The 22108-nt window shown below is 45.0% G+C and overlaps 1 protein-coding gene across 2 annotated transcripts in view; it reads right to left on the minus strand.

Moving 5' to 3' along the window:
• SMARCAD1 (SNF2 related chromatin remodeling ATPase with DExD box 1) overlaps positions 1–15062 on the minus strand; it is an 809617-nt gene extending 794555 nt beyond the window's left edge. The window contains exon 1 of one of the 2 annotated variants that reach the window (XM_078676227.1): positions 14936–15062. The gene's annotated coding sequence lies outside the window, so the exon portion shown is untranslated. Of the gene's footprint in view, positions 1–14655 lie in introns of both variants that reach the window. The other variant, XM_078676228.1, reaches the window with a different exon arrangement.
• Positions 15063–22108: the final 7046 nt, after the last annotated feature.

A 22108-nucleotide genomic window follows, 5' to 3' on the forward strand; every position in this document is an offset into this window, starting at 1 on the left:
ATGTTTTAATGGCTCCTTGGCCTCAGCAAAAGTTCCTCCCTGCTGGAAAAGGGCTAAGGTGGTCCCTCTTTTAAAAAAGCCATATGCTAACCTTAAGGTTTTGTCCCAACTTTCAGCCTATAAATTCTTTAGCCTGTTGCGTCCAAAATTTGAGGAAAATGCTCAGCTGACTTCATACCTGGAAGATAATTCCCTCTTGTATTACATTCAATCAGGATACCTCAAGGTCATAGTACGGAAATAGTCTTTATGATCTCCAAAAGAGCTATTCAAAATAATGTTGGACAGGGGCGTGGCCAGCAAGATGGCCGATTGGTTGCATTAGTGAAGTGCTCCCAGCCAGATAACGGCATCCTGCAGGATCCTCCCTGCCCAACGTGCATTGGGGAGCTCCAGATCGCCTGGGATTTGTGGGGAACCCAGCAGGAAAGCATACTACCCTGCGGCAAGCTCCGGGGCACCTGCAAGACCCCTGACTGCTGAGAGAAGCGCTGAGGCCTGACAGCACAGGCCGACGACAACGTGGTTGGCAGAGACTGCAAGGCTAGTTGGTGTCTGGCCGGAGGCCTTGGGGACTCGGAGGAAACGATCCAGGAGCTAGACTTTGTCTGGGGCCCTCGAGTTAAGTGACATTCTGGAGCTAGCTCCACCAAGCGAACTCAATCACTGCCGCAAGGTGAATGCACCCGCCTTTACCTGGAACTGCGGCGGTGAGGCCATGGGTTCTGGTTGCGGACCAGAGCTGCGCCAACACGTACAATTGTAGCTCTCCTGACGTTTAACAGGAGAAAAGGAGAGGCAGGGAGTGGAGAGCCTGTGAGGAGAGCAACCAGTGGTGTGGAGGACCAACTGGGTGCTTGTCGCGAGGTGAGTAGGCTAAGTGGTGTAGTAGTGGCGGCAGTGCAGCCTGGGAACCTGGCCGAGGTGCAGGACTGTGCCGGCGCTTAACCCATCTGGAGTACCCATAAGGAGACAGGGAGCCCCAACACAGAGTACTGAAGGAGGCTTTAGTACCGTTGGGTGTGCCAGGTAAGTAGAATGATCTGAGGAGATGGTGTGAGCAGCAAGCCTTGACTGGAGACCTTGTGGGCCTGATTGTTAAGCAATAGGCTCCCAGGTGGTAGGGGGGGGGGGTAGTATTTGCTGGGCCAAGCCGACTACCCTCCCTGGTGGCAAACTGCTATAGCAGTGGTATCACCGGAGGTAAAGGGGGGCCCAACTAGAAGCATTAGGAGGCCTCGGGCTTTCCTGCATACTCCCTCCCATCAATATGGAAATACAATATACAAACTGGGAAAGAGTTTGCTGGGCCACGCCGGCTAGCCTCCCTGGTGGCGAGATGCTATGGAAGTACAGTCCCCTAAGGCAGGGGGGGCCCCACTGGAAGAGTTTCTGCATAAACCCCCCCACCAAAGGGGAGAGAGAACACAGGAACTTGGGATTGTAAGCTACACTGCCCGGAAATGCATACAGTGCTAAATTTGGAGTCGTGGACCCCGGGTGCTGGAGAGTGGGGGCGAGTACCAGGCCCCCCATTTCGGAGAAGACATGACAGCCCCGGTATGGGGGTGTTGCAGGAGGGATTTGTCCCCAGGCGGAAGGTCGCTGGTGCCTTGTACTAGGCCTGGAGTCTGGTGATTGCTCTTCCCCAGTTGTACTGCCAATTGGGGCTCAGTTGTTTGACAGACACTGCCATTACTTATTCCTGAAGTCGGAGGAAGTGGAGTAGGCGCTGCCCCCCTCAGCTCACCTGTGGACGGTATACCCCTTGCGGCCCTCAACCTGTTGAAGAGGAATTGCATTTCATATTCTCCATCAGCTTGCGGCAGGTCTCGCCAGCTGTCGGCTCAGTGCCACTGGTGAACTAGGGCAGCGGAGACCCCCCTGGAGGTGGCAATGGTTTGCAACAAGAAAGTGCACACTGCACAGCAAACCACCATGGACCAATTTACGGCCCAGGGCTCGGTGAGGGGTCTACAGGCGGTGGATCCGGATCGACTGGGGGCACCACAGGGTCCCACCGGAGTGCAAATCCTGGCGCCATTTAAACATCCAGAGCAGCAGTGCAGGCCAAAAATCGACACAATAACCCTTGACATGACTCTACTTCGTGTTGACGTCCGTAAAGTGTTGGAAAAAGCAGGAGCAACAGAACAGCATGCCAGCGAACTTCAGTAGGCTCAAGATAATGATGGCGGGGCTAGAGGCACAGACTTAGAAGCTGGAACTAAGTGCAGAGCATGCGGAAGAAAAGGCATGCAGGTGTTATTTGCAGTTTGTGGGGTTTCCTGAACAGGCTGAAGGCTCCACAGTGGAAGCGTTTTTAGAAGAATGGCTTAGGAGGCAGCTTCCAGACATTGGTTAGTCACCGTTTTTTGTAGTAAAGAGGATGCACAGAGCACTGGCGCCGCCACCCACGCCTGTGGGTGCTCCCAGAACCATCACTGAGAAGCTACTCAATTATAGAGACCACAATGCTATGCTGCAGTAGTTGCCCAGGAGAGGCAAACCTGCCTTTGATAACCAAATAATCAGAATATTTCCAGACTACGAAAGGGCAGAGCAGCAATCCTTTGTCGGGGTCAAGCAGAAGCTGAGAGCGATGGGACTCCAATATATGTTACTATTACCTGCCAAGCTAAAAGTTATACATGATGGTCGCTCGCATTTTTTCACATCAGCTGAAGATTTCTGGGACTGGCTGGAGGTTCAATGCGCAGACTGGACCGGGCCTGGCAGACGAGCACTGAAGTCAGACTTGATGGAGCACAGGGAGCAAGCACAAGACTCAGGAGGAGAAGCAGGCGAGGGAGGCGCTCGAGATCGGGGGGGGGGGGGGGTAGTGGTTCGGCACGATGGTACACTACATCTGAAAACAGAAGAGGAAGGAACGTGACAAGGGCTCTGGTGGGGTACGTCACGTCAGCTGAATCAACTGGGTGCGGTTCAGAACAGTTTGAGGGGGTTGCAGTTTCCCAGAAGTGAACTGCCTTAATACTGCCACTGTGTTTCTAGAAGCTCTTTTGCCTCTTGGACCATGATGGATTGTCATAGTCGAGAGATGCATCTTTTTCACATAATGAACAAGTGATGGATAGGCCAGTGCATGCGGCTGTGCTAGAACGTAGTGGCTTGAATTGAGTGCATAATTCCTAAGACTGTACCTGTTTTTCCATTTTGAAAGGTTACTGGGTTGTAAAATTATGCTTTTGGGGATGGAACCGTGGGAGGGACTACTAAGCAGGCAGCAACTCTCAACTGTATGACGTTGTCGACATTCCTCCCACCCCAGAACTAAATTCCCAGGGTGGCTGGTGCTTCTCTCATTACAGTGGGAGACTGAGGAAATGTGAAGTGGAGTGAATGACTGCTAAGTGTGAGTGCATGAGGGTTAGTAGCAGGGATCCCACAGCAGCTACACAGTAACTGGGGCCTGCCCAGGACGCGGGGTCTTTGATCTAGCCCTTGGGAGAAAAATGCTGCTTCTAGTGCAGGAACGTTGTTGTTATGTTGAGCATGGATTGGGCTATTTCGTGAAGCGTTATAGAACACACACCAGTCAGACGTAATGAGATCCACATAGCTATGTTGCAGGAGACACACCTGACAGAGAAGAAGCTCAGAAACTACAAAAGAAGTGGTGGAGTCAGTTATATTCTTCGACATATTCTTCCTATGGCGGGGGATTGCAATCTGGGTAGTACCCAGATGCCCATTTCAACATCTTAAGTTACACGGCAGACATCGAGGGGCGGTACGCCCGGTTGCATGGGTGATTAGACGCATCAAAATGTGCCTTCTTAACGTCTACACTCCCAACACAGATGATGGGGACATTTTTACATTGTTAAAGAATGAACTTCTACATTATGTGGACATCATATACTCTGGGGCGGAGACTAACTGTGTACTAGAGGGTACGATGGACAGACACCAGCCCAGACTGGGTATCAAGCCCAATATGAATGTCAGTCCAGTTGAGACTATGCACAGAATGAAGTGTAAAGACATATGGCAAGAATTACATCCACTGGAAGTGGAGCTCTCCTATTATTCCCCCATACATCCAGCGCATAGTAGATTAGATTGTTTCTTCATGGCAACGGAAAGGGCACTGAATATTCGGGGGTGAGCTATCAAGTCCATTTATTTTCAGACCATGCATCCCACCTTTTAATATGTGCTGTGGGCAGACAGAAGCCACGTATCCCTTTATGGAGACTCTGACCAGAGTCGCTGGGAGATTCAGAGTTCACAGCAGGCATGCAGGTGGTCTTGCAGAGCTATTTCAAAGGGAATTGGAACACCACAGAGACAAGAGGGTCGAGTGGTCTGCCAGTAAAGCGGTGATATGCGGGGAATGTCTCAGGAAGATATATGGCACTCAAACAGCTCTAAAAGGAAATTGGCGGAGAGTGAAGCCGACCCGACTCAGCTTCAATTAAAAGTAAGGGGTGGGGAGGAAGGGCATATAGTGCTTAGGAATCCCCAGACAGGTCGCTGAAATCTCAAACCGGCTCATTAGACATGTGCGACAGGACTATCGTCTGAGATTGCTCGGGAAGAAGATCGATCGGTCGCAGCTTTTGTAGAGGGAGAAACCACACCCCTTACCCTCTCTTTGGCAAGGGCAGATGGGCTGGTGGTTATGGGCCAAGCTGCAATCAATCTAACTGACCAACCATCTGGCAGGAGTCTATAAAGCACCTCTGGATGAAGAAATGTGCCTCATGGCGGCGTTTCTAGACCAGTTTGCGCACCCTTGACTGACAATGGAGAACAGAGAAGAGCTACAGGGAGAACTCTAACTGGTGGAACGACAGTTGGCACTCAGAGGTATGGCAAGTTGAAAATGCCCGGGCCTGGATGGACTCCTAGTGGAGATCTACCAGGTTTATGCCGCTGAACTCTTCCCCTAAACTGTTGGCTACATTTCAGGAAGCCAAAGCAGTTGGTATCCCGCCTGACCATATGTAGGATGCGCTCATAGTCACGCTACCTAAACCTGGGCTCATATTGCCCATTATCTATGCTAAATGTTGATGTCAAACTGCTGGCAAACGTGCTGGCTGAACGACTGGGTCGAGTGATCTCTACGGTGATCCAAGCTAATTAATGTAGGTTCATACCGGGAAGAGGCATCCACATGAATCTTCTGAGGCTCTCACATGTCTTACACGCCACAAGATCTACGAGAGAAGAGGCCGGGATAGTGGCTTTAGGCATAGAAAAAGAATTTGATACCGATTGCTGGGCATTACTGTGGGAAGTGCTCCGTAGAATGGGCTTCGGCCCACAGTATTTGGCTTAGATACGTCTGTTATACAAGGCACCGGGGAGTTGGTGCGCACAGGCCGATAGGTCTCAGAGACCTTCAAAATCAGAGAGATACAAGACAGGGGTGCCAGCTGTCCCCGCTCCTATTTGCCCTCGTCATGGAGACCCTGGAACTCTGAGGTACCAGCTGGGCGAATGGTGGATACAAGTAGGTGACAACGGACGTAGTGTCAATGTATGTAGATGAATACTCTGATATATGTGACTGACCCAGTTCAATCTGTACCGCAGTTGTTAAACCTTACGTCCAAGTTTGGGAAAGTGTCAGGTCTCCAAGTAAACCGATACCTTGGTATTCAAGTAACACCCGATGATCACTTACAACTTCATCTAAAAATGGACCGGATTGTGGGAGATCTTACTCGTTCTGTGGCATTCTGGCTACTGCTACCTACCTACCGCTGTCGATCATGGGACAAGTAGCCCTTAGTAAAACGGTGCTGCTGCTGAGATGCTTTGTATGTCATGCAGAATTCCTTTTGCACCCTGCCCAGCACTTTCCTTCGACACCCTGATGAACTACTGATCTCATTGATCTAGGTGGGTAAATGCAGTGGAGTAAAATTAGACACACTCAATCTGGACTTAGAGGACAGAGGTCTCAGCCTCCCAGATCTCCACTTATACTATCTGGCAGGAGTGTTACAGGATGCAGCACTATGGTGAGAGGATGAATCCAATCGAGAGAAGAAGCGGTTAGTTTGGTTGGTGACTGTCTGACCTCCCGAAGATACTAACTGGGGTACGGAGGACCCCGACGGCTATCCCTACCATAGTGACTTAGGTTGTGCAAGGGCAGTGACCCATGTGCTGAAACGTGCACTACACTTGAGTGCTCCCACTTTGGTGGCTCACGCCCTTCTGGCGCATGAAAAACTATGAATGTAGCTTGATGGATAGAGGGGCAATGGCGGAATCCTGGGGACCTGTATGTGAACAATGCCATTATAACGTTTGCCAAGGCAAATGAACTGTTTGGGTTGAGACAGGGGCAGTACCAGCATTACGCTGCTCTATCACACACAGTCCAGGAAATATGGACACGTTTCCCTGATGAGCCAAAGGAATCCCAGGTGTTCTATTGGACCCAGGTTTACACAGGGGCATCATGTACCGTATATGCTGCTCTGAAGGGAGATAGGCCAATCGATTTTACCAGGACTTGCTCCCTGTCAGAGAATGACCTCGATACCCCACCTACAGATGGGGAGTGGCAGACAGCCAGATCACAGGTGCCGGAGACTGCTAGTAATGCTCAATTACAATTACAGCAATTCTACTATTTCCACAGGACATATATAGCCCCTAAGAGGCTTAGTAGCATTTACCAAACATGTGCAGCTGACAGTCTGTGGTGCGGCCTGTTCCCGGCTGGTTTTGTACACGTCACATGGAGCTGTAGGGCATTACAACAATACTGGGAGCAAGTCACCTTCTCAGCAACTCAACTAAAAAGGATGCATGTGGTCTGGTCTATCCGGCACTGCCTTCTGGGTCTTCTCCCATTCCCCAAGAAAAGAGGGAGGATGAGTTATAGGTCCCCCCTTCTTTGTCTTTCGCTGGCCAGGTGACGTGACGCATTGCCATTAACTGGACACGGAGCGCGCCCCAGACTCATGACAGGTGGCAAATGGGTGTACTGGAATGCACATAGCAGAGGCAGTAGGATTACAGGAAGTCAGCAGGGTTGAAAATGCAGAAGGAGATCTTGAGAGGTGGAAGAGATGGTAAGGGACCAGAGAGACAGGAAAGAGACTGCAGCTGGGGATTTGACAGGTCAGGGACGACTTCCCGCCACCACCTCCACTCCACATAACCAAAGATCAGTTTGATTAACCCCCTTATGTGGGTCATATCTGTCTGTGTATGGTACTTGTGATGGATGCAGATAATATAGTGAGTAGTATCTATGGGTATGTATGCTGTGCCGTAGCAGGTGGTTCCTTTTTATGTTTCTTTAGTAAGCGTGCCCCCTGAACTTTGTCCCCTTTGTGCTTTTATGCCTCACCCACCATGTTGCACAGAACCATTATCCACGGATCCTTTGACACCAGGGTTTTCGCCCATACCCCCGAAACTACTGTAATCATACTACTAAATGTTATTTATTTTTTCCATGCTTGAAAATGTCAATAAACAGATTTTTAAAAAATACAATCATGTTGGACAAAAAGGAAAGTGTTGCTCTTTGATCTGAGAATGATCTATCATTGGCGTCTGATTTGGTATCTCACCCCATTCTATTACAAAGCTTTTCTGAAGTTGGCATTGGTGAGACTGCTTGGGGATGGCTCAAAACCTTTCTTGAGGATAGAGAACAAGAAGGGTGGGTTGCTCAGTCTCGATCATCAGAAAGGAAGTTTGTTTTCAGGGGACCTCAGGGCTCCTCTCTGAGTCTCCGTTATTCAACATCTATCTGGTCCCCGGCCAAATCAATAAAATATTATGGCCCTAAAACTCTCTAGTATGCTGATGACACTCAGCTTCTTCCGACAGTCAATCCCTATTCCTCTATCACAGCAGAGTCCTTAAAAGCTTGCCTCCCTGCTTATCTGCATTTATTGAAAGAAAGACACATGGTATGCAAAGCGGATAAAACTGAGATCGTTCTATTTGGCCATACGGGCGAGGAATGGCTGCCTAGCTGTTGAACAGGGACTTGCCTCCCCCTCTGGACCCTTCATCACTGGTCAGAAATCTGGATGTAAAAATAGATGCTAAGCTGTCTTTATCTCATCAAATCAAGTCTGTTGCGGACTCCAGTTTTTCTCTACTTAGATGCCCAGTATCCCATTAGAAGAACTAGGCACTATCAGCACTCCAATTCCCTGCACTCAGCAACTGCCTTGCTAGTTACCATCCCGAGATTTCACTGGGTAAGATGTGGACCTCTACCTTTTATGGTTCTGGCTGGTAGAGAATGGAATCTGCTTCCTTTTTCACTACGCTTCACCTCTCACAAATCATCATTCCGTAAAGTACTAAAAGCGCATTTCTTTTTAACACAGTAGCACATTCCATTGCTTTCCTCTCCTTAAGCAGACAGCACTAGGGCTGTTCTTGGAGTAGCCATGAGCTTTATTAACCCCTCTCATTCAAAGTGTTTTTTGCAGCATGTAGACATCCAACAATATGTCAAATCAGAGATTTCTTGTTTGTACAGAGTTCTGTCTACTGTGTTCGGTAAGAGGTGGTTTTAACGTGGAGTACATCTAGGGCACTATTACAGCTATTTAAAGCATATCCCAGCTGTGTGAGGGGGTGGGAGTGTGTACTACGTTCTGATTTAAGTATACCGTTAGGCTATCCTCTTTGCCTCTTACATTAATGGTAAGGGGAATCCACAGCCCTCTCACCGGTGTCACCGAATAGAAACAATGAGTAAGGTTCCTAGCAGTCTGTCCCATCTTGAGCATGTTAAGGACACAGATGTAGGTAAAACACAAGCAAAAAGCCTGTCTTCCCACGCATGACACCATACAGATATAATGAATGTGTCAATCAATCAGTCATAACATTTGTATAGCACGCTACTCACCCGGAGGGTTCTCAAGGCGCTGGGGGAGGGAGGGGACGTTACTGCTCGAAGAGCCAGGTCTTGAGTTGCTTCCTGAAGGAGAGGTGGTCCTGGGTTAGCCGGAGGTGGCTGGGGAGGGAGTGCCATGTCTTGGCTGCCAGGTAGGAGAAGGATCTTCCTCCGGTGGTGGCTCTGCGGATGCGTGGAACGGCGGCGAGGGCGAGGCTGGTTGATCGAAGCTGGAGGGTGGGACTGTAGAAGGTCAGGCGGTTGTTGAGGTACTTGGGGCCCAGGTCGTGGAGGGCCTTGTGTGCGTGGGTGAGGAGTCTGAAAGTGATCCTCTTGCTGACGGGGAGCCAGTGCAGGTCTCAGGTGGCCGGAGATGTGGCTGTGACGGGGGATGTCCAGGATGAGACGTGCGGAGGCGTTCTGGATGCGTTGGAGTCTTTTCTGAAGTTTGGCTGTGGTTCCGGAGTAGAGGATGTTTTCGTAGTCTAGTCGGCTGGTGACGAGTGCCTGGGTGACTGTCTTCCTGGTTTCGGTGGGGATCCACCGGAAGATCTTTCGGAGCATGCGCAGGGTGTTGAAGCACGATGATGAGACGGCGTTGACTTGTCTGGTCATCGAGAGGGAGGAGTCCAGGATGAAGCCCAGGTTACGAGCATGGTCCGTTGGTTTGGGAGTGATACCCAGGGCAGGGGGCCACCAGGAGTCGTCCCAGGCAGAGGGCGATGATCCCAGGATGAGGACTTCCGTCTTGTCTGAGTTCAGTTTCAGGCGGCTGTTCTTCATCCACTCGGCGACGTCTTTCATCCCTTCGTGTAGGCTGGTTCTGGCTCTGGCGGGGTCGTTGGCACACACCCTTCCTCTTTACTAACGTTAACATATTTTCAATATTTGTATAGTACCTCCAACCATTAGAAAGGGTACCAAAGAGTTCCTTAATCATGGCACCATTTACAAATGCTTGATGGGCTTTATGGGGTCAGGGGGGGGAAAGGGAATCAAAGTAGGTCTAGGTATATTTGTATCAAGTATCAGAATGTTATGAGTGGCCTTATAAGCATGAAAATCCAACAACTTCTACAGCAATGGTCTTTCCTTAATTCAAAATATGTATTAACTACTTAGACTTCCAGCAGAAAATATTCCTAGTCAGCTCAATAATGGGGTGGGTTTATTGAGTGGGACAGAGCTTCCTTGGATTAACAGACGCCTTTAGGGCAACAGTGTGGTCACTGCAAGAGAAAATGTATGTAACTATCGTTGTAGAGAGTTTAGTTAAAATGAAAGAGTTGTTCACATTCACTAAAATGTACATACCAACCATGCAGTTTACCATTTGTGTGCAGCTTTTTTTAACACAGAAACTGTATTTTATGGACAGGATTAGAATTGTGTGACTCTTACATTAAATAAACATTGAAATATTTTCTTATCTAGGAAGTACCATATCGAAATGATTATCATACTCACTAATAAAACCAAATAAGTCCGAGGATAAAATTGTTGCTAAAATGTAAATCATTTAAAGCCTCCATCATCTACAACTTAATAAAGCTCTGGAAACAATGTTTTCTGCCTTAGCCCTTTTTCAAGATACTGTCACTTTTATTCATTCACAGATTCAACAAGCATAGGCAAAGTCAATAGGTCTCTCCTATGCGAAATCTATTTCCTTTGCTAATGTTTCTTATCTATATCGCAACATGGATGAAAGGATGAAAATAATAAAACTGTACGACACAGCCAGTATTAACCGCGTCATAGCTCTTTTTTTTCTCTTTTTACTGTCAGCCATGCTGCACTGAAGCCAGCGCTGCTGTATAATATGGCTAAAAAAACGTTGACAAAGTCAATAGATCTCGCATATTCGGGACCTTTTGGCTTAGCCAATGCTTGTTTTCACTGAGAGCACATTTACGCCATTGAACAGGCTACCAACATGTAAACTAATAGGATCTTAGATATGCAGGCACTGGTGAGGTCTTTGTTGGGTGCTTTGATCAAAGTAACATTAAAGGTTGCTCTCTGAATTATTCTAATAAATCTTTTGAGTGTTACTGGTTGGTTATACCCCTACTATAGGAAGGGCCTCCTTGAGTTGTACGTTTTGGTGGGGTGACGCTAAGTTAATCTGTACGAGTCCTACAAACTCCACCCCTTTGCTGAAATGTGACCGCTCTATGGCATATGTGATGGTGTTTGCCTAGAGCGATGTAGCTTCGTCACTTAAAGCAGCCTAGAAGAAAATGGGTGAATTAAGGCTTCTTTTTGGTCAGCCCTCAAACAAATCTCTGTCTCTCTACAAACTCCTTTATGGCTAGGAACACCTTTTGTGGAAACATGGATGTGCTACTTTAAGACCGCTTTCTGTGGTATGCTCCATCAACATGCTGTAAACCCAGCAGCTCAGCGGCAATCTGCATAGATGTACACATGGCCACACTGGCATATAAACTGATCTGTGATTTGTGGAAAGGCTAAACTGAATAGAGTGGGACAGTACACCTATCGGTCTTTCAGAGGCACTAGCCGGTTGATAAACTGACTAGTTTGACATGCCACCATCTTCGAATGTACTGCATATAATTATATCAATCATATAACTATATCATATAACTATATTTATTTTCTGCTGTCGTCAACAATCAAATGGGGAAAATTTAAATTAAATAATACCGCAATCTTGGCATACAGTCTGGTATGAACAGAAGATTTAAATTAAACAATGATGAAAACATTTCAAAACATGCAATATAGCGAATGTAGCTTTAAAACAAACTGAGATTTCCCATGCTTCTGTGGCAAAATAAAAACATAAATAGGTGTACAATGTACAAAATAATCAAAGGCTTTCCGACAGCCGCGGATATACCTCAGCAATAAGAGGATGAGAGTGGTTTCAGTAACAAGAAAAACCAGCGCCTAACATTTTACCTCAGTGTTGAATACCTAGCAAATGTGACGAGATAAGAACAAGATTTACAGGACTGCTTATTACAGAAAACGAGTTTGTGGAATAATACTGTAAACAGGGCTTTCGCATTGGGAGGTACGAACTCAAGCTGGACAGCTAAAGCAAATAAAGCCAGCAAATGGGAAGCAAGAAAACTTGAGTTACAAACCACAAAGCCATGGTGGCACAATGCATTCCCAGGTCAACTTTCTGAAACTCCACAAGATGTCTTTCGCATACCACATTGCTGCACGGTCTGGCAGGCTGGGACCTATAAACCACCATTATGAAAGAGTTATTTGTGTAACAATATGCCACTTGCTCTGATGATCCTGAAGCCGTCAAAACAACCTACGCCCCAGTTAGACAAATATTCTTTTGACCACTCATCCTAGGCACAATTTATTCCTGGTTTCCTCAATCTGACCAACACAGAAAGGGCAAACCATCAATCCTGACAGAACAATGTTCTAGATATTAAGACTCCCAAAGTATTCATCTTCAGTACCACTCACTGGCTAATGATCACGGGAGGTATTTCTTGACAACTTTAGTCGCTTTTCTGACTAAACTCATTTCAAGAACATTTTTGCTATACACAGAGTGAGGCCCAGATTGCTTTGATTGCTGTGCCCTGTTGCTACCGAAGGCATCTTGTCCTCCGCTCTATCCTCCTCACCCTCGACTGCTCCAATAATGTCTCTATCGACCCACTTCTTGGAAGCCTGCAATTACCGCGCTGCGACGGATGGAAGATGCTCCTCCGCCTTGTAAGCATTAACATGACACACCAATTTTCTAATAATGGCCACCATGAGTGGGCCCCTTTCCAAAGCACTCCTCCCCTTGTTGGGGAGGAATCCAGCATTTATATCCTGGAGTCTCAGAGACCCATCTGAGAGAGTCCAGAGCAACAAGGGAGTCTCAAACAACAGAGGCCTGGGTTTTTACCCCATTTGCGTTGGGAGCACAGCACCATACACTGTGACCTGCGCACTCAATGGAACTTTTTGGACTTTGGCCACCTAGGCGGAAACTATAACCTTTCTGTATGTACTGCGGTGCCTTAGCAACCTCTGGCCGATGACATGTGGAGCTGTCCTATGCAGCTATAGAGGAGTTTGGCAATGGTTCACCCATCGTCCGTCACCTATCCAGCCGGACGTTGGACACTGTTTTTGCTCATCTCCCGTTGTGCCTCCTATACCCTCCCCCTCCCTCCATTATTCTCCTCTACCCCTATTCCTTCCCTCTCTCCCCTACTCTTCTCTCGCCTATTTCTTTTCCCTCATGTTTATGCTATGCTTTTGTACTCATGTAATTCATGTAACTACGCTCCAGTAACTGATGTAACTTTGTAACCATGTTCTGTAACTATGTTCTCTTCCTCGTGTAAAGCGTTCTGATACCTCCGGGTCTAGCCAGCGCTATATAAAACTCAAGTAAAATAAATAAATAAGTGGCTCTCTCATACTATTACTAACAATAAATGAACAGGTTTCGTAAAGAATCAGCCCCATGAATTGTAAGGCTACATCTGTAATAACCTTCACTAAATAGTCTATCACAACAAAGTTTCTGGAGTCACCCCAAGAGCTGCAACCTTGCTTCTTTCACACACAGCTCCACAGGTAGCACACGCATCAATACATTTTGCAGACAGTGTAGCATTCCAGCAAACAGACACAAAAAAACAAGTGTTCACCCTAATCACCTAGCTTTGGTTCTTTTATCAATGGAAGCAACCATACAATGGTTTGGCATGGGCGCCCAAACTCCTTTATAATCGAAAATTTATGACAGAGGCAATACCTTGAAGACCGTTAATTTGGTGGCCTTAAGGAACCCCGACACATCCCATCAAAGAATGTTGCCGCTTGAGTCTCGATCTAGAGGCACTGACAATCAAAACAATTCGACTATTAACATAAGATGATCACAAGTTATAAGGTAGAACGAAGTAGCGCACACAAGGATCGTTTCTCAACATCAGAGAGGCTTTTGCATCACCAAGGCCAGCAGCACATTAAGCGCTGCCACTTACTACTGTCACTCGTGGCTAACAAAGGCAACAACCCCATACCGAATTTGTCTCAGCTTTCTTTTTTTTTTTTTTTACTGATTCAAAAATTGTGATATTTGAGATTCTGGACATGTGCTTTTATGTATATTTATTGTATCCGGATAAAGATTTTGAATTGAATTGTCTCAGCTGATGTGGAGTTGAACATAGCTTCCGTTATGCCCATCAGTTTAAAGTGGGTAGGACCTTCCACAAGTACCAACTTAGTCAGTTTAACTACCACGACTGAGCTGGCCTTTGGACAAATTCTGTATATTTCCGAAGTATGTTCTACTCTATGCAACTCAGTGGAAGGGCCCAGCGAGGCTTTCAGTATTCCTTCTCAATCCAAGTAACTTCACCATTTTCCAGTGAGAGAAACAGAGTCTTGGGGTATCAATACTATCTCACAGCATTCTTAAGTGGTAAAATGGAGCGGTGTGAAGAAAATCCCGGCTGAAATACCAAGCAGGCCCAAAACTGCAATGTAAAGTCACATGCCAGTTCCACATTCCCAGGACCACGTTTACCTTGCTAGGGCCGCGGAAAGGAGCTCAATTCACAAGTGAAGCAATCAAAGTCTCATTAAACTGTTTCGAGAACACATGGAAAGCAGCCATCACTAGTACCCAATTCTACCAAAGCAACATAATAGCATCCACAGGGGAGGTCAGCATTAGAACTACATCCATAGCGTGAATAAACGAGATGCAGGCGAAAGCATGTTAGGAAGGGACGAAGCAGCACCGCAAGTGAGACAATGGAAGGTATGGGAGGTACCTGCAGTAAGACAGAAGGAGAAAAGCGGCGGAGTGGCTATTTGTTAGTTCCTGCAGTCCTCTGCCCAATGTGCTGTCACAAGGGAAGTGTGCAGGAAAAGAACAGCAAGGATGAACTCGACAATGGCGGCTCCCGCACAGGGCGCTCTGCATCTCCATCACTGGTTTTACGGGATTCATAAAGCAGCAGGAGGGAGGCACCTCTCCCCCTCCTTCACGCAGACAGGGCAGGTGTGCGGGGAGCCAAGGGTGGGGGGGAAGCAGCGCATCGGTACACGTACCGCGGCGGGCGGTCCTCCAGTCCTGAGCCGGCGGCAACACCAGAATCAGACACAGTCTTGAGCCGCCACCGCTCTGCCCGGCCCGACCGACGCAGAGAACAACGCGCGATCCGATGACGAAAGCGCGTCGCCAATAAAGCTCCGCCCTCCTTACCCGGCATTGCTGATCAAAGGCTCAGGACATCCTCCGCTGCTTACTCGTCTACTATGAACGAGGCACGCGCGCGAGTGAGCCTGGCACGCGCCTTTGAGGGATTCGTGTAAAATGGTACACTTTTCGTCTCCGGCATGTGCCAGTCTATGAGAACAAAAGAGCATTGGGGATCCTAATGATTTCTAAATTCATAATTTCAAATGTGTATTTATTTATTTAATGCGATTTACTATAGCGTGAACATTACCCGAAGGTGTCAGGGCGCTTTACAAAAGAACCGGTTGGGATACGTAAGGATTTAGGATTACATGAGTTAGTATTGGTCATATATGTAATATTGTGCGCGTGTCTTATCTCGTGTGTATGTGTAGCGCGTGTATGTGTGTGCGTGCGTGGAATGTATAGAATGTAGAGGGAGAGAATGTAGAGGAGGGAGAAGCAGGCTGGAGGAGAAGGGTGAAGGTTGCTATGTGTATCGGTGCCGCTGTTATCCTACTTTCATCAAATAAAGAAGAAGTGCAGAACTAGACCCGTCTACGAGTTTCACTTGCAACATATGGCGACGAGCGGGATACGAAATTGAAAACTCAGCGGCACTGAGCACAATTCAAAAAATTTCAAGAAAAAGAACAAGAAAAGAAAAAATCGATGACAGCAAACCTATGGATAAATGAAATTACCGGACTACTTCTCCCAGTATTCGACCAGCATTCAGCCAGAGGAAGCTGTACTTGGTAAACCAATTCAGCAGCGCAGGATACCGCCGTTGGTGAGCATTTTATAAGGAAGCATTTTTCAAGCTGCCCGCGAGTAGCCATCTCGGAACGTTCCATGCGTCCTGCTATATGACGTCGAACTTCCGAAGCGGTTCACAGATGCAGCTCTGAGCCACCGTATTTCCTATCGTCATCACGTCCTACAACACAACGTGGCAGCCATTTTGTTGGGGAATTGTATCCTAGCAACACACTGAGTTCACCGAGTGCTGGATCCGACGCTGCTAGTTCTTCATACGCTTACACTGCTGGCGTACTCGTGAACTAGCTTAAAGAGTGGATTTTAAGTAAGCATTCTAAGGTTGATCTAATATTCATGATTATATAGATACTACAATATTTAAACAGCCAACCAAATATTGACATTGATCTTCAGTGGAAAATTTTTAACCACTATATTAAGTGAACATTGGTGAACATTGGTGAACTTTTTGCGCAAGCACCAGTTCTGCTGTACTTAAAATTAACTTACCATCCTGACCGAAATGTCTTCAATTGTCCCACCACCATTCTTCTTGGCAGAATCTGGTGAACCTCCCATAGCATGGGATTTATGGCTCGACATGTTTGAAGCATACGTTGAAGTTTTAGCGGAGGAAGAAGCTTCTCAAGAAAGAATGGTATCCCTACTTAAACACAGACTTGGTGCAGTAGGGTTAAGAGAGTTTAAAAATGTGCCTAAAATTGATAATGCTGGGGACATGGGTGTTTATCAATGTGCTATCAAACAGATGCAAGAAAGATTTGGGAGGAAAATTAATGTGGTGATGGAGAGGTTTAAATTCTATTCGAGGGCTCAGAAAACGGATGAGTCAATTGATCAATATGTTTCAGTATTAAGGGGCTTGGCTGTTACGTGTGAATTTGAGACCATAACCTATGACCAAGTTCTACGTGACCAAATTCTTATGAAAACTAAGTCAAAAAAGATTCAGGAAAAGTTATGGTCATCGAGTAGCACTTCATTAAAAAATGCTATCGAAGTTGCTAGGGGCGTGGAGATTATGGACCAGTGTATTAGTGAAGTCAGAAATGAGAAAAGTGATATTGCTTCTGGTTCAGTAAATGAGATAAATAAGGGTGATAAATTTAAACATAAAAACGAGAATAAGTCATTCATGAATTATTCTAATAAGAAAACCAATGAGAAAAGTTATGAAAAGAAAAATGAGCAAAAGAAGTTTTTATGTTATAGATGTGGGTCATCCAACCATTTAGCAAATTACAAGTGGTGTCCCGCACTTGACAAAATTTGCACGAATTGTAAAAAGAAAGGCCATTTTACTAGAGTGTGCCACAATTTTAAAACCAAAATTAATTGTATTCAAGAAGAAGATCAAGATGACATAAATTACATCCAAGATGATGATGCCTTTCATGTTGTAGGTGAAGTTTGCACTGTACACGATGAATTAGTTAAAGTGAAGGGTAGAGTCAAAGAGCTACCATCTACCATCGTTAACATTGATGGTTTAGACGTCAAGATAATGGTAGACTCTTGTGCGTGGTACACCATCATGGGCATGGATCAATTTAAGTCTCTCTGGCCGAACAGATCGTTATTAGTTCAAGATGTACACCCTGGAGGTTATACTGGACATAAAATACCTTTAGAAGGATACATATTAGCCAAAATTAGTTTTGGACACAACTCGTGTAATGGTAAAATATACATATCTAGCAAAGGTGCAACCATTTTGGGATGGCCGCACATGTTTGATTTGAGCATGAAAATTGATCCTCGTTTAGAAAAACCTGTTTATTCCATTCAAAATGATTGTCGTGAAATGAATGACTATTCATTTCTAAAGGAAAAATTTCCAGATGTTTTTACCAATAGTATTGGCAAAATGATTGGATTTAAACATAAAATTGTTTTAAGGAAGGACACATGCCCAGTGAAACAAAAACTGAGAAATGTACCTATCAGTTATAGAGAAAAACTGGGTGAAATACTTAAAAAATTGTGTGAGGATGAAATTATTGAACCAGTTGAAAGCTCTGATTGGGTTTCGCCAGTTGTGATTTCTCTGAAATCCAATGGCGATTTGCGTCTATGTGTTGACCTAAGATGTTTAAACGAAGCCATTTGGGTTGACACGTTTCCCCTTCCAAATTTGCAAGAACTCACATCCTCTGTTGGTGGGTCTTCTTGGTTTTCCAAGATAGATTTAACAAGTGCTTATCACCAAATAGTTCTTGATGAGGATTCTACACATTGTACTGCTTTTATAACCACTGAAGGAATGTTTAGATATAGGCGAATGCCATTTGGTCTTGCAAGCGCGTCCGCAGTATTTCAAAGAGAAATGTGCAGAGTCTTGCAAGGCATTAAAAACGCCAAGGTATTTCAAGATGACATTTTAATATATGGGGGCGACAAGGAATGTCACGATGAAACTTTGTATGCTGTTCTAGATGCTCTGAGGAATAGTGGATTGACCATCAAAAATGAGAAATGTGTGTTTGGGAAATCTGAAGTGGAATATCTAGGACACATTATATCCAAGGATGGTATTCGACCTAAAATTAGTCATGTTAATGCTATCTTAGCTGTTCCTGAACCTGCAAATAAGGAGCAATTAATGTCATTTTTGGGGTTGACAGAATTTTATTCTCGTTTTATTGAAAATTACGCTGTGAAAGTTGAACCATTGAGACTCTTGCTAAAGAGGAATGCAACATTTATATGGGGTGAGCATCAGAAAGTGTGTTTTGAAAAATTGAAGAAAGAAATAGTTACTACACCATGTTTGAAACCATTTTTACCAAATGCTAAATGTGTACTATCTGTGGATGCGTCTGGTCACGGCATTGGTGCAGTTTTTTCTCAATGTGTTAAGTCAGAAAAATGGGTAGTAGCATATGCTTCTCGCACGTTAACGAAATCGGAACGAAATTATTCCGTAATAGAGAAGGAATTGTTGGCGGCTTCATGGGCTGCTGAGAGATTTAGAATGTATGTTTGGGGGAAGAAATTTAAGATATTTACCGACCACAAACCATTGGTAAATATTTTGAGACCTGAAGGGGGGAAGAATTTAACTCCTAGATTGGCTCGTTTGGCTTCAAAACTACAAATGTTTAGTTTTGACATTGAATACATTCCTGGTAAAGACAATGTGGTTGCTGATGGTCTTTCAAGATTACCAAATATAGATTTAGTAGGAAGTGAAACAAATATGGATGGTGAAATAGCCTTTACCATCAAGGATGTATTCTTGATAAATGAAATGAGTACCGATAATATTATTTCTGAGGCATCTTGGCTGAGCGAAATGGACAAGGATGTGGTTTTGAAGGAAATCAAAAAGTTTATAATTGATGGGTGGCCAAGGGAATCCAGCTTACGTGGTGAGAGTGTTGCGTTTTCAAAGATTAGAGAGGAGTTATGTATAATTAATGATATTGTCCTAAGAGGTGACAGAATTGTGCCTCCTGTAGGGTTAAGAGGAGGAATTGTTAAGAAAAGTCACATGGGGCATGGTGGTATGTCCAGTACCAAAAGAAGAGTTAAAGAATGGTTTTGGTGGCCAGGAGTTGACCCTATGGTAGATAGATTAGTGAGGGATTGCAAGATTTGTGGGGCTAGTGATAAAGTAGCAAAACCATTGAAAGTACCTTTGACAATGGTAGAATTACCTGAATATCCATGGCAAAAAGTAGCAATTGATTTCATGGGTCCATTTTCAGCAATATCTGCAAAAGATTGTTACGCTATTGTGTTAGTTGATTATTATTCGAAATGGCCCGAGGTGAGAATGGTAAGTGGAATGACTACGGAAGTGGTCATTGAATTTTTAGAAGATGTATTTTCAAGGGAAGGAGTTCCAGAAATATTAGTTTCAGATAATGGTCCCCAATTTGTGTCACAGAAAATGGAGGAATTTTTGGTAACAATGGGTATTAAGCACATAAAATCATCTTTATATCATCCCGAAAGTAACGGTCAAGTTGAGCGCTTCAACAGAGTAGTTAAGGAAGTGATCGAATTAGCATTGAGCGCGGGCATACCCTGGAGAAAGGCACTACTAGAAAGATTAACTGCATATCGTGTGACTCCACATTCTGCTACAGGAAAGGCACCTTTTGAGATTTTGAGAGGTAGGAAACCATTTACGGGATTAGTTCCTTGGTGGTTAAGAAAAAGAAATGAGAAGATGCAGTGCAGTAGCAAAGACATTGATAAAGAGATTAGATCTGAAGTTAAGGATTATCAAAATCGTAGCAGAAAATATCATGGAAGTAAATGTAATTGGCCATTGGTGAGGATTGGTCAAATGGTTCGGGTGAAGAATCCTAGGATAGTGTTGAAGGGTGAAAGCGTATGGTCTAAACCATTAAGAGTGATGAAGGTTTTCAATGGTGCGGTAGAATTAGAAGATGGTAAGAGATGGAATTTTCGCCAATTGAGTTTTTGTAATGAGAAGGGTGGTGTGGTGAGTTCATTGTCAAGTTCCAATTCTAATAGAGTTGACGAGGGGTCATGTAATGGATTAATGCTAGGTGATGAATTTGGACTAAAGAAAGATGGAACATCAACTAGTAGCATAATTAGTTGTGATGCTAGATGTGACGCAAGATACAATACTGGAAGTGAAGTTAGAGACATTGTTAACGATGTTCCTTCTTGTTCCAACATTAGTGTTGAGAGTAGCAAATTACGTCGTGGCAATAGAACAAGGAAGTTACCTGCCAGATTCTCTGATTTCGAATTAGAGTAGTTGTTTAGAGTCTTTAATTGTTGAGAAGGAGGGTGTGTGGTATTGGTCATATATGTAATATTGTGCGCGTGTCTTATCTCGTGTGTATGTGTAGCGCGTGTATGTGTGTGCGTGCGTGGAATGTATAGAATGTAGAGGGAGAGAATGTAGAGGAGGGAGAAGCAGGCTGGAGGAGAAGGGTGAAGGTTGCTATGTGTATCGGTGCCGCTGTTATCCTACTTTCATCAAATAAAGAAGAAGTGCAGAACTAGACCCGTCTACGAGTTTCACTTGCAACAAGTTACATAAAAGATACAAACAGGAAAAAAAATAGCAAATGTACAAGTTGTAAAGTCACTCAAGGAAGAGATACAAATGGAGAAACTAAGAATCACATAGGAATGGCAGTGAGTACAAAGGTCTACTACATATACTAGTGGTCAGAGTTATCTCTACATATATATACAAATAGTAGATTTTCTCAGGATGTAAGACCGGCAATAGCGATCCTTTACTGTTAGTGATGTTTTAAGGCAGGGATTCGCTTATGTCCAGCCTTATTAGCCGCACCGGTGTGTAGGGTAAGTGTAGCTCACGGGTCTCCAACCAGTAGCTCGTGAGCTACTGTAGCTCTCCAGCTTCACCTGAGTAGCTCACCTGTGTGCAGCCCAGCTTAATAAATTACAAAGCTTTTGCTTGATTGAATTAATATACGTACAAACAAGCATTGGCATAGCTAATAGGTCTCGCCTTTTGAACCGTATAAGTATTTCGCCCTGCAGCACATTATCCTGGGTGCTACAACATTTACAGATGCAGTATTTTTTCATTCCAGGTTGATTTAGTCCCATTAATATTGGATCCGGCAGAGGATGCCATAGTGTGGCACTGCCCTGCACTTCCATCTCTGGTTTTCAACAGTGGTGCGCACTGCGTGCCCCTGACCCTCGCCCCTACGGACGTCAGTGGTTCCTGAGGGGGAGTCACAGCAAAACATTTGCATAATCTGTGCCTAATACACCTTGCAGGGTATCATTTTCCAGCTTATTAGAAAGGGTAAAGTGAAATCAGACATTAAGTATCCATACTATTAAGCCATCAAATCAAAGAACAGAGGGAAATATGTCATATTTTGTATAAAAAATGTATGAGAAAGTTTTGAGCAGCGCTGGTGTTGAACATGGTGTAAATTATTTGCAAAGTGCAAGAACTGTCGGTTTTTGCAGTGTTTGCTGCAAGCCATGGGAGGTGAAAGGAACATGTTGCAATCACTCAATAAACAAGCAATGGCATTGCCAAAAGGTCTCGCCTTTGGGACCTTATAAGTGTTTAGTTATCTAGCACAATATCCTTGGTGCAACAACATCAACTGTTGCATTGCTAAACACTTATAAGGTCCCAAAGGCGAGAACTATTGGCTATCCCAATGCTTGTTACAGTCTGTCATTAGGTTACTTAGCAGTCTGTGTTTAAAATGTAGGATCATTATACTGCTCTGTCCTGTATGGTCATGGACATGCTCTGCAAGGAACTGCCCACC

Source organism: Lissotriton helveticus, chromosome 2_1 (genome assembly GCF_964261635.1).
Source record: "Lissotriton helveticus chromosome 2_1, aLisHel1.1, whole genome shotgun sequence".
NCBI lineage: Eukaryota > Metazoa > Chordata > Amphibia > Caudata > Salamandridae > Lissotriton > Lissotriton helveticus.